Source organism: Lissotriton vulgaris, chromosome 7 (genome assembly GCF_964263255.1).
Source record: "Lissotriton vulgaris chromosome 7, aLisVul1.2, whole genome shotgun sequence".
In the NCBI taxonomy this organism is placed as follows: domain Eukaryota; kingdom Metazoa; phylum Chordata; class Amphibia; order Caudata; family Salamandridae; genus Lissotriton; species Lissotriton vulgaris.
Window position 1 is genome coordinate 555,644,385 of NC_141695.1, and position 13,877 is coordinate 555,658,261.

The 13,877-nt window shown below is 45.4% G+C and overlaps 1 protein-coding gene across 4 annotated transcripts in view; it reads left to right on the forward strand.

Moving 5' to 3' along the window:
* OGFOD3 (2-oxoglutarate and iron dependent oxygenase domain containing 3) overlaps nucleotides 1-13,877 on the forward strand; it is a 1,065,090-nt gene that overhangs the window by 681,839 nt on the left and 369,374 nt on the right. The window lies entirely within an intron of this gene.

Below are 13,877 nucleotides of genomic sequence, written 5' to 3' on the forward strand. Positions count from 1 at the left end.
TCAATTACCAGGAATGGTACAGAAAGCTGAAAGAGGATCCATTACAACAGATCCAGTCATCAATTCTAAACACTGTCCAAATAGGTAAGGAAAGCGGGTTTCTGGGCCCGAAAGAGAGTGAGTTTCTAGTGAAAAAGTTCCCAAGAACCCCAGTGGCATATTTTTTGCCCAAAATACACAAAGATTTATCCAATCCCCCGGGACGACCAATAGTCTCGGGGTGCGAATCGTGCCTTGAGCCTTTGTCCAAATATGTGGACTTCTTCCTGAAACCATTTGTGGCTAAAGTGAAGGCCTATCTAAGGGATACTAGTGATTTTTTAAAAAAAGTTGAAGGGACCCCGTTTGATCACACAACACAACTTATGGTGACAATGGACGTTACCTCACTTTACACGCAGATCCCACAGGATGAGGCGTTAGAAGTGATAGAACTCTATCTGGACTCTAGGGAAAGACCTCATAGAGTCCCAACGTCCTTTATCCTAAAATTAGCGGAAATTACTCTGAAGAGAAATTATTTCCGTTTTGACAATGATTTTTTCATGCAAATTAAGGGCACCGCGATGGGGTGCCCTTACGCACCGGAGATGGCCGTATTTTATATGGCAGAATATGAGAAAAGATTTGTGGAGGAGAATAACCCTTTCAAACACCACATAATTAACTGGTTCCGATACATCGACGACGTGTGGCTCCTGTGGCAGGGGAGCCACACCGAGTTGACAAATTTCCACCAATGGCTGAATACGAGACATAAGGATATAAAGTTCTCTGTGGACTCTAGCAATCTGAAAATGACATTCTTGGATGTTGAAATAACACATGTGGAAGGCAGACTGATTTCCTCCTTACACAGGAAAGCAACGGACAAAAATGCCATTCTCCACTACAAGAGCTCTCATCCAAGAAATCTAAGGGCTAATGTGCCGTACGGGCAATTACTTCGCATTAGAAGAAATTGTACGGAACTAAAGCAGTTTGACCATCATGGCCAGAATTTTTGTGAAGAGTTGGGACAAAGGGGTTACCCCAGGAAGTTATTAAAACATTCCTATAAGAGAGCACGTTACACCCCCCGTGAGTGCCTCTTTGAAACCAAAGAAAAACGTGATCTTGAAAACTTGGTGTGTGTCACTACATTTTGTGCAGAAACCCATAACATAAGGCAAATGGTCCTTAAACACTGGCATCTCCTAGAGGAACTTGAAGTGCCATTCCCGCGCCCCATATTTGCGTATAAGAAGAATCAAAATATTGGACAACAAATTGTCCGCGCAGATATAAGGTTAGCCAAACCCAAAAGTGATTTGCTAACCCAATGGGGACTCAAACCCATCGAAGGCCACCACAGATGTGGTAATTGCGTGGCGTGTGATTCAACCATTGAGGGAAAAACCTTTCAACACGCGAACACCATTTGGCCACACACTTGCTTCTCGAACTGTAGAACTAAAAAAGTAGTGTATGCGATTGTTTGTTCTTGCCCCAAAGTTTACATAGGGAAGACAAACCAACAAGTAAACACTCGCATGACACAACACAGATCTCGCCTTAAAAACAAAGTCCTAACTGCACCTTTAGTCCAACATTTTATCGAGAACAATCATGCGGACAACGATTTCCAGTGGACTGTCTTATTCAGTATGAACCAGGCAAGACCCGGTATCAATACGGAACAAGTGTTATTGAGGAAGGAGGCCTATTTGATTTTAAAATTTAATAGCACACAAACAGGTTTGAGATCATTGTCAGAGGTTTCGAGGCTATGAGCCCCCAGAAACTACAACATCCATAATGCCTAGAGGCGGTTCAATATAGTGGAGGAGCCAAACATGGCTACCGTAATGGTGGTTTGTTCGTTGATCGAGGTAGTCGCACTAAGAAGAAGGTGAGTGTGTGTGTTGTTGATCAATACCACCGCGACCCCTGAGCTCTGCTCACACTAAACAATGATTCCCCCGTGCAGGTTTACAGCGTGACGTTGTGACGCTGCCCCCGCGGAGGACTCGGAATCATCTCCTAACGCTGCTGAATTGAACTACAGGCGTGCAATACACGGAGAAGGCTAACCGGGATCTCCGCACTAAATGAGAATAATACAGGTACGTCCTGCTTTCAAATACAGAGGCGAATTTGTACGGCACCAAAAAATACTGGGCCTTCACCAGCATTACTGTTTGTGCTTTGCAGATTCATTTGGAGCCCCACCTAGAACCCCCGTTCCGAACTGTGAAATTAAACAATTGAATTCCTCCTCACTGACAACACCGTAATAGGTACAAACCTAGAGCCTTTATGTCTACGAACCCATATGGCTGTTTTGGTCCTTGATGAAATAGTAAATATTACCCACTCTACACACTAGGTCTACATTGGCATTAAAAGGCCCAGGATTTCACTAACCTCATTAGAATAAATGGACCCGCGGGACCGCGTCGCCCATTGCTAAAGGTAAATTGCAGAGTGACATCTCACTGTTAAAGGGGGAGTAATACTTTAATAGATGTAGTTACTGAATGGTCTTCTTCTGCATTTTATTTTTAGATTACACACATTGAAAGAGCCCTGATGAGAATATGTAACTTAACTCCAGATTCGAAACGCGTCGGCAGGCACGAAAAGAAAGTTAACAAGAATTTATTGTTGATCACTTTGATTTTGTTTTCAAAGTTGTTTCTTGATCTTTCTTAAAGTAATTTGTTGCCGTTTTTGCTGCTATTTCATTTTGTGGTTATTTTAGTGGAAAAGAGATTTCGCAAAGATTAATTATTTGTGAAAAACCGCCACTTTTGAAAAGAAGACTGTATATAGACTGTTCATAATTGTATATATGTTTGTTATGTCGTAGTTTTGTATATATGTATAAATGTTGTATATAAGTATCTTTCTCACTCATGAAAACATACAAAAAAATTTTTGAAAAATTTCAAAAGGGTTTAAATAAAATATCCCCTACAGACAAAAGATATTTTCTTTGTTTGTGTGTTCTTAAATCGAGAGACAAGAAATTAGAGTGGGGGTTAGCAATTCTTCTCTTGTTCATCATTAACAACCAGGTCAGCCTTTTGGAAAGGAGAAAGGGCTTCTGTAGCGAACCAGATGAGCTGGAACTCTTTAGGCAAACATCCAGACATATAGGAGAATACTCATGAGTGTTTATAGGAGTTATTTATTTTCTATTAGTAGTCGATCGGTATGGTTGCATAAAGATGCAGTACCAGAAGATCTGTTGAATTGGGGTACAATTTCATTTACATTATGTTTTACATTTTTGGAAGGATTTTTTTTTCAGTTTGTGGAAATATAAACAATACATTTATTGTTTTCAATAAACGCTTCATATATCTTACAAATATGTACGTTACCTCAAGTGCCTCACTTCTGTTTCAACATGCTGTAAGCAATAGCTGTTGTCATTACACCATTTATTATTGCTCAAATGGGCCTCGGACACATTAAATGCTAGTCGAATTTGCAGGGGTTAAGACTCCTGCCCCTGGCCAGTTAATAGTTGTGAGGTACGTCAGATCTCTGGGGCCAGCAGCACTGCATTCTGGGATTCAATGGGGTAGGTACGGACCTAGGAGCCCCAGGGGGCGGGCTGCAGTGGGTATATGAGTGGCCCCTGGCAGGGGGCCGCTTGGCAGCTCTGAGGCCGCCTGTCTGTCTAACACTTGTTAACGAGGAGCCATGTGGTGGGATTCACTCCTTCATTGAAATCAACGCTGTGTTTTAGTTTCCGTCTCCATCAATAGTGTGCGCTGTACGGGCAGTTTATGCACATGCAACTGCACCCTGGCCCAATGTAGTGTGTGACGCGGCCGTCAGAAGTCTGCCATGTCCTGGGGTCTACTTTCATCATCGTCCAGAGCTACCAGCAAATATGCTGACGTGAAACAAATGTAGGAAAGTACACCCCCATAAAGCACAAGGTGAAAAGAGCATGCCCTGGCGGGTGCCAACATTTCATCGACACCACAGGCGCTGTGAAGCCACCAGTGTAGTTTTGTACAGTAGCCGTTTGTAATCGGGTGCAGGTAGGTTCACTTTTCTGATTTTGAGTTGGCTTCTCCAGGCAGGTCATGCAAAGAACAGATGTTTAAAGCCTGGGCGTGCAGGATGAAGGCCCCTGACTTCGCTGGGAGCCCCTGAGATCGCATGGGGCCCCTGGGTGCTCTGTGCATCCCCATGTTATTAAACAACCCTGCCTTTGGTCTGGGCCACTTTGGACGATAATGGCCTTCAGTGTAGGGATTCATGGAGCCATTCTAGGACTATGTTGTGTCATCTTACTGCTTTAGAGTGGGCTGCGGGAGATGGGTTATGTTACTAGAGCCTATAGATGCTATACATATGGTGCAGGCATTGAAACGGAATGGAACTCATTTTGAAAGTTTGTGGTTTTTCCCAGAAATTGACATGAATCCAGCTTTCCTGGGTGTACTATGGACACTCTTTGTTAGAGAGCCCTCAAGTATTTTTGCTCAGATAAACCAGAAGTGTCCAGGACTTCATATATATTTTTAGGTCTCGCCTGAGCCAGCGCATGCGCTGCTCTGGCGAGACATTTAGTAGCTGCTTCAAAAAGCCGACCACCAGCTGGCTATTAAGCGCACAAGCGAGTGTGACGTGCACTGCACTCTTTCCCGCCGCGCACGCGCATGCGCACAACTCGCATTACCACTCGCATTTTTTTTAATGCTTGTTTTGTACTTTGCCTTTTGTACTTGCTTTAGCGCGTCATCGCAATCACTTTCGCTTTCACAGCGATCGCAAGAACTTTCGCTTATACGGCTGCGCTGCGTTACTTTTACTGCTGCGTGGCCAATGCTTGTTTTGCTTTATATTTGATAGGAATCTGCCAGTTCTCCGTGCAAACTGATGCTTAGCTGGAGCTGTGAAGTGTTTGTCTGTGATGCTCAAATTATGTCAGTTTATACTAGGGGGTGTGTTTTCTTTTTGTAAATGCTCATACTTGAAGTCATACATCTGTCTATCAGGTTTGAGTGTTCGCTTACTCGCAGTACTGGTCAAATTGCAAGCATCTCTCACACAAGGCCCTGCACACATAACAGCACTTCAACCTAGATATACACAGATGACTCAGGACAGGCAGCAGTCAAGTATCCTAACCCTCTGGGGAAGTTCTTGAACACAAACCAGGTACATCTCACGCTACAATCTTCACTCACACAGAGAACAGGGATGACATGTGGCGCATTATGTATCCACGTGCAAAACACTTATAGAAAGGGAGGCTATATTGCTTGCTTCCCCCGTACGAGCAGATCAGGTATAGCGTGTTGAGCAACAGTGCACACCCACCCGCATACAAATGATACAGATATAGCACAGTGGGTGTTTCTCGCACAGAACAGCTACAACAAAACAGCATCGGCAGTGCAAGCTTCAGTAATTCAGGCTCAAAGAACCATATCAGTAGGAAATATCAATTTAATGCTCCATTCGTAGTTGTATTTTTCAAACGTTGGCTTTTTCTCTGTACATAACCCTACTTGTGATGTTGTTTAGGGGATACCAACATAAGCTGTATCTGAACCCCTGAAAAGCTTTGGGGTTCAGGGCTAGCTCTAATTTATTTCCCAGAATGGCTGAGATTTATTTTATATGCTTTCAAAAATATATTTTCAGTCTGTATATTGGCTGTTCTACAAACTCACAACACTTGCATTTGAAAAACATATTGGCTTTCGCTGAACCCAATGAAAATTCATAGTTATGCTTCAGTAAATTCCAGTTTGTTTTCCAGAATGCTCTTAATTTAAGCCTCAAAGTTACAGAATATGAGCTCCTTCGTCGCCTTTTTTGGAACCTAGGAAACACTGATGGCGTTTAAGTCAGAGGATCTGATCTCTCTGTCTGGAAGCCACAAACTGCTTAATTTGAGCCATACAATGCCTCTTATTTGGACCCCGAAGGACACATCTTATAGCCCAAAATAGTCCCAATTTAAGGCCATAATGCCTTCATTAAAGCCTCAGTATTGTGTGTTACAAAAGGCTGCTAGTTTCAGTCGCAGAATGTCCCCTTTCCAAGGGCCATTACAAACCTGTAATTTGCTCCAGACTACCTCTTAGTTGAAGATATATGTCAGAATTTACAAAAAATATTGTTCCGTTGTGTGTATATTTTTTATGACTAACACCAATATGGTGGCATGTTTGTAAACAATGTTTACGAGATATTTATCTCAGTCAATATTCTGATATTGATACTTTAGTACCACCCGCTAAGTTGAACCCCTGGACATCAGATAATGATCTGAATGACTCATTTAGTGCATGATTACTGCTCATCTGTGTCCTAAACCACACCTTTCTTAAGTTTATATTTGATTAAATAATGCTGGTTTTTGCTCCAAGATGTCCAACATTTGCGCTTCTGCGTAATGTACGTTCTAATTTAAGTAAGCAGAGTTCTTGTGTGCTGAAGGAAAAACCCTGGTGACATTTGAGCTGTAAGAATGTCAGATATGTTGGTCTCTCCCAGTACTTACACAAAATAAATGTCATTTATATAGCGCTTAGTAGCCCTGAGGAGGCGTTGAAATAATTTAAGTACCACTATTTTTTCTTGTATTGGTTGTTTTCCACTTCCGTTTGTATTGTCCAGTAAAACCCTGATAGTGTGCTGACCTGATTTTCAAAACTAAATGACAGTACAGCCCCACAACATAGAAATAGGATAAAAAGTTGATTCGACCCTAGACACAGAAGGACTACTGTGGCAAAAAAGATTACCATAAAAGGACTACAGTACATGACCATACAATTCTGAGGCGAATTAGACATAATAAAGCCAATAAATATTGCCCTTTGGCTTTGCCAATACTTTTTGCCAATGCTTTTCAGTGACAGCAAAGAGAAAACAAGCAGTGGCATAGCCAATAGGTCTCGCCTTTGGGCCCTTATAAGTGTTAAACCATGCAACAGTTGATGTTGTTGCAGCAAGGATATTGTGCTGCACAACCAAATACTTATAGGGTCCTAAAAGCGAGACCTATTTGCTGTGCCAATGCTTGTTTTAGGATATCTTGTGTCTACATTTTGTATTGTATTAACCTATGTTGTTAATTTCTCTTTTTATATTTAGAAATTGAAAATGAATAATAATAAAAAGGAAACACATATTTTCCCTGATTAGAAAATTGCTAATCCGTTTGTATTTATTGGTGCAAACGAGACAAGTCTGGGCTGAAGGGCCACTAATAACCTGTAAATAAAAGGGTACAATACTTTGCCTAAGCCTTGTGCTTGTTTAAAACTTAATCTTGGAACCATTAAAGGCAGATTTGAGAAACGTAGCAGTTTATGGCACTACTAATAATAGTCGAATAAATATATGAGAAGAGAGCTGTGTAGTGATGTCACAACCGAAGTATCTTCTGTTACTGTAGCCTTCCATACTTCCAGGGCACTAGAGCATACTCCCTTAGTGTACCACTCAACCCAAAGTCAGAGCAGTACCTGAAAAACTTCTCCATAGAACAACTCGGCTCTAATCTATGAGAAAACGCCAGAGAACACCACAGAGAGCTGCCATATTGGTGACGGGTAGCTTGGCCTGTAAACATATACAATCCAGATTTTACTGACTGTGTTCACTTTTGGTGGTAGTTAGAGAACTGTGTGTGCCAAGACAGGTGGCATGAATTAATGAGATACTCACACCTTGAGGCTGGCGCAACTGCACCTCTCAGGCGATCACCTACACCTACCAGCTCAAAGTATCAAAGGGATCCCACACAATCCCCGGAAATGCCTGGGAGCAAACAGCGTGGGCTCCTGCCCTGACATTTGCCCATGAGTAGCTCTGCTGTCACTGAAGCCTTTTCACAACACGATCCACTCCAGACTCTGGCAAGTCTGATTTGTCCTGATGGTGACACTACCAGAAGGGGGTGAAATGCCCATGTGGTGGACTGGGTTTAACTGGGTGCTGGTTGGAGATGTGGGGAGGCCTTGGGGCCAGAGAGAGCTTTGCTTCACTTACTAGAAGCGCAACCATGTTAGATTTGTGCTACAGATAAATTACAAGTGTCACAAGTTACTTTTCATGAACATAAAACACATCTTACTGTTGTTAAAGGGGAGGTGAGGGTGGGAACTAATTAGGGGTTTACTGTGGGCCCCTAGCTTTGTCAATCCTGATATCCCTTCTAAAAGCCCTGGTATGGCCTACTTGACTTAAGCACCTGCCTGGAGAAGAAGAATGAAGAGTTGCCTCCTGCCTGTGCAAGAATAACGCTCAATGTATATTAGAGGGGCTCTGTAAAAGCTGCACCCCCCTATCTGACTTTACTCTCTGTCCCACAGAATCTACTTCTAAGAACTGCCAAAGCAAGTTTTCCTGACTTGAGCCAGGATCATTTGAATCTACGCCTGCTGTGGGCAGCGCCTGCTGGCTGGGGTGCTTGCCTCCAAGGAATCTACGTGGTAGGTTTTTAAGAAGGTTCATAATCAAAGGAGGCTGCTGGCCAGATTCAGAATCCCAGTTAACTCTCGCACTGCTGCGGAGGCTGGACAGCCAGGCCCACTATTGAAAAACAGCTGCAACTGACGGCAAGAGGAGTGAGAACCAGGCCTGCAAACCAGTTAAACAAGCATTTGCAATGCAGTGGGTCTCGCATTTGCAACATTTTAAGCTATTGGCATTGTAAATGACAATGCCTTTTATTTATCGTTTTTTAAAATCAACGCATAGATAAAAGCTTTTTTTTATTATTTCACCTTATTCCGGATTTTATTGCTTAGAGCTCGCATTTGCAAGAATTTAAGCTATTGTTATTGTAAATGACAATGCCTTTTATTTATCTACAACACATAAATAAAAGACATTGTCATTTACAATACCGATAGCTCAAACTTTCGTAAATGTGAGACCTATTGCATTGCAAAAGCTTGTTTTTTAATGCAGCTCGTTTTCCTAAAAGAAAAACAAGATGCATTTAAAAAAGAAAAAAAAATAATCATTTTCGTTTCATTTTTTAAGGGCAGGTAGTGGTCCCTGGGACCACTGCCTGCCCTTAAAAAATATTTCCCCTGCATACACAAAGGGGAAGGGGTCCCCTGGGGACCCCTTCCCGTTTGCGATTGCTTTACCACTCTTCTGAGAAGGGTGGTAAACTGCAACTGTTTTGCAACCGCAATTGCAGTCGCAAAAGAGTCAAACATCACCTGAGGACTCGCTATTAGGAAGGGACGCCCTCGAAACGCCCCTTCCTAATAGTGACTCGCTATTCCTATTATGCGAGTTGCAAATAATTTGCGACTCGCAAAATAGGAATAATACATGGCCAACTCGTTTTTTGCGGTCACAAAGGGGTCTGAAACCCCTCTGTGACCGCAAAAAATAGTTGTACTTCTGGCCCCAAATCTGCTGGCTAGCGGCACAATGCCTGTGCGAGGGATGATCCCATATGCCTCCGAAAGACACTATGGAAGGGAAATCGCAATCTTGCTCGCCGGAGGTCCTGAGCATTGCTGCCAACGTGGGGAGGCCTGAGAACAAGATAAAGGCACGGCAGCGCAGTGCAAAGGTCCATGCCCTCATACCTACTCGGGCACTACGAAGTTCTTTTGCCCACCGCCAGCTGCTCCAGCGGAAAGGTACTACGAGTGGAAGCACCACTGTCGGGGGAAGCCCAGCATCGGCTCTAACATCCTCCAAGACCCGTAGTTGCGAGAAAGCCTACTGCGGCTGGTTAAGAGTCAGTGTTGCAGTGCCACCCGGTGGCTGTGTACCTTGAGACTGTTGTCCCTTGCACTGAATGCCTCTGATGGTGGAGGTGAAGGCTCCCTGTAATAAGCGACCAGTAAGTGGAAGTTGCACAACACGGAACCTGCTAAAGCCGGAAGAAAGGTGACTGTTGCACCACCTAGAGGACATATGCTGCCAAGACACGAGAAAGGAGCAAAGGCAGCACTACCAGCTGCACACTGACCTGCTTGACAAAGATGTCAGCAACATGAGCCCCGCAGCTACACTAAGTCTGAGAAAGACACAAAGAGAACGACTTAAGCAAGCACACCCGTCCTTGTAGCCACCTGTCATGGCAGCGAGGACAGCAGAAATGCTAATCCCCAGTAGAGAGCATCAAGTAGTGCAAAGATGCCTCAGCCAAGAAAGCTGCCAAGAGTCAGTTTGAGTCCAAGGACAAAGCGTCAAGAAACCAGGCTGACAAGCAGAAAGTTCAGCGACGGGCATGAGAACGTGCGCTGCATGACGCCCCCAGTGGCTGTCTGACGCCACTGCAAGTCATAAAGAAGAGCAATAGCACCAGAAGAGGGCGCCCAAGAAGAGGACGGAGCTCTCAAAGCCTGATGCGCGCAAAAGGCCGCACCCGTGAACCTGACAGCAGGGGCAGACGCCAAGGAGAGCGAGACCTCTCCACAGAAGGAACCAATGCTGAAGGTAGCAGGGAGATCCTCTACATCTCCACCACACTGGCAAGGCTCTGCAGTGGGCCAAGAAAAAAAGCACAGCACCATGTCCTCCCTTCCCTGCCTCAAGACGGAGTTGCCAGAGCCCCAAGACAGACTCTGAAGGCAAGCTGCCTCCGCAACGTGTGCTCCGACGACAGACGACATGTGACCGGACTCCACATTCACACCACATGCATGGAGCACGTCACTCGAAGTGACTAACCTTGCCAAGCATGCCTGAAAGGAGGCAGGATCAAGCGCCACAGCAACGCAGCCTCAAGGCGCAAGCACGACGCCCTCGAGTGAAGAGAAGAGGAACATCGCGGAAATCCCTGAGGAGGGGATGGTGCTCGTGAAAGGTTCTCAAGAGGAAGAAGCAAGTCCTACAGACAGGACAGACCTGCGAAAGGTCCACAGAAAAATCGGACATGACCTGCGGAATGTCCATGTGGCGTAAACTTGAGACAGGTGGCAGGCCGCCACATCCAAGTCATGATTCTGGTTGGAAAAAAGGAGAGTGGCATGAAGCCACAGGGCAAACAACCTGCACAGGTGGGCAAGATAGAGAAGAAGAAGGTCGACTAGACAGAGGACTGGTACCTTCACAAGACGAGTGCACCCAGAGACACAAGATAGCCACGAAGCCGGACTGACGTCCCTGGAGACAACCCAATGTGAAAACCAAATGTAAGCCGGAGCCAGCGTGAACCGCGTCTCTCTCCAACGCTTACCAGTGCGGTACAACTTGGGGTTACACGAGGCTTAGCCGCAGCTCAGTTGGGAGTTCTGCAGCGACCCCTCGGCGCGGCCTACAAAAGGACCGCACAGCCCACGCGGTCATGTGGCAATCCAGGAGCAAGGGCCGCAACAGAATTCATGTGAAAGAATAATCCGGATCGGAGAGATGCGTCAACAGCAGCTCCACGACAGGCACGGGGAAGGATGAAGGTCACAGATGAAGACTAGTCACCCAAAGACCATCTGAGGAAGGCCCGGAACCTTCACCCTGATGGGGAGAACACCCAGGCTGAAACACCACCCTCCACGGCTACATTAGCAACTCGGCCTTGGTCCTGTTGGCAGTTCCTCAGTGACGCCGTCGTGTGGCCCACACAAAGCCCGCATAGTCCACACGGTCCCATGGCAACCCGGCAGAAAGGCCCTCCAGGAAACTCCAGTGAGAAAGAAGTCCAGGCAAGAGAGGCAGGTCTGAAGCTGCTCGGCTATCGGGAACTGGAAAGATCATCAAGTACTTCACCTCCAAGGAAGGGCCTCATCCACTAAGGTCATCCTAAATAGCTGAAGGTTTGTCGTCCACTGGAACCTGAGCGACTGCAAGATCTCCAAAGAGGATTCCACCACTGCTCCAGATGCACTGCTATTAGAAACATGTAAATAGACTTCCACACCGCGAGACCAGGCCAGTCTGGACTACATCACCTGGGTGGACTAAAGCATCCTGACCATGCGGTCCCAAGCTGCCGCTGCCTGGCAGATGGCCTGAAGAGACTCATGTGGTGCTGTGTATGTGTTTAATTGTGTTGGACATTTTATTGTTTTTTTTTCTTTTCATAGTTTTGGATGGATGTAGTGTCCTGCTGGACACATTCTAGTATTTTGCCTGTGTAATACACCCACACTAACACCCACCCATCACAGGTGTCACCGGTCAGGTGACCCTGCTATTAAAAAGGACCAGATGCATCCTGACCATGCCGTCCCAAGCTGCCGCTGCCTGGCAGATGGCCTGAAGAGACTCATGTGGTGCTATGTATATGTTTAATTGTGTTGGACATTTTATTGTTTTGTTTCTTTTCATTAAAGTTTTGGAGGGATGTAGTGTCCTGCTGGACACTTTCTAGTATTCTGCCTGTGTAATACACCCACACTAACACCCACCCATCACAGGTGTCACCGGTCAGGTGACCCTGCTATTAAAAAAGGCTGGATGCACGTGCCTTGGGCCGGTTCCAGTATGGCACTGCTGTGTCTGTGTAGTTCTTTTACCCAGCATGTGGGACTAGGGCCCAAGATACCACAGTGCCCATACATGTTGTGGGCGACAGGCTTCTGGCAACAGTTGTGCTATCGTTTCCAGTTGATCAGTCAATTCAGTTTAGGTGCGTCCTCTGCCCCAGTGCTTAGAGGCTTTTGGGAAATGGCAGCGCCAGGGCAGAACATTTCCTGTTAGTGCAGGGAATGTCCTTTACTGAGCCCATAAGAGCCCCTTGTGATCTCGACGGGCAGCTCCAGCATCCTTTGCAAGGTGTGTGCCATCGAGTTCCAGTATCCTCTTAAACCTTTAACATGCCATGTGCAGGAGTCCCACCCGGGCACTCAATGTCTTTCACATTTATTACACTCTCTCAGACCCCATTTTCATAGTGTTGCCGTGGTGTAATTTTCTCGATGGAGAAACTAAAATGTATCCATCTGGGTAGGGGCTGTCCCGTCTGGGAGCAGTGGTGCTCCCACACTGCGTCTCAGATGGGGACATTAAAGTTCCCCTCCCACTCTCTTCTGCCAGGGGGCATCCAAGCTTGCATCACCTCCTGTGTCTCCCTGTAAAACTCAGTAGTGAGTTGCTTAGGAGAGTGGGTATGTGCGATGAGTTTTAGTGGTATAAACTGAAGTGTGCTGGCTCGCAGGGGAAGTCAGGCGTGATCTGTTCAACAATGGATTTCAACCTGTGGTAGAGAAATGCATCTAGCTTGGTGAACTCTGCGGGTGTTCCAAACATATTTATTGTACTGTATTTGCCTTCCTTGAGTAGGGCTCTCCGTTTAGTGATTGCCAGGCTGAGAAGTTGGGATGTCACAGTCGCCTCCTTTATCATAGGGAAACACAGGTGAAGCGTCAAGGGGATATCAGGGGGTAGTGGAGTAGAGAAGGGGAGAGCCAGCCATTTTCTGAAGTCTGTCCTAAGCCCCTCCTGTGCAGTAGTTTGTGTTAATTAGCTGGTGTATCGCGACTGCATTGCTGTCTCCAGGTGGACGGGATGCATCAAGTCACGCTCACTGACTAGGGGAGCCATGTATTTCTATGGGTGCAGCCAGTAGTGCGCAAAGTATGCCTGTACTCTCAGCTACTACAGTTCAGAGTGAGGAGCTGTGTAGCTGCACATTTATATGGTTGGGCAAGTGTGTCCCAGGACAGCCTACCTTTCTTTCTTGTCCAAGTCAGTCTAATACAGAGCGTCTTGAGTGTCTTAAATTATTTTGTTATGGAATGTGATGGGTATATTGACAAATTTGGGCAATGGACCATTTTGATTAGGCTCAGTCTCCCATCGTTTGAGAGCGGCAGTTTCAACCATCTATCAATTTGACATTCGATTTAACTAATTGCTCAGCCATATTTGAGCCTAATTATGTCCTCTAGTCCACACTGTGTTTATCTTTGACATATAGGGTTATGTCGTCCACATAT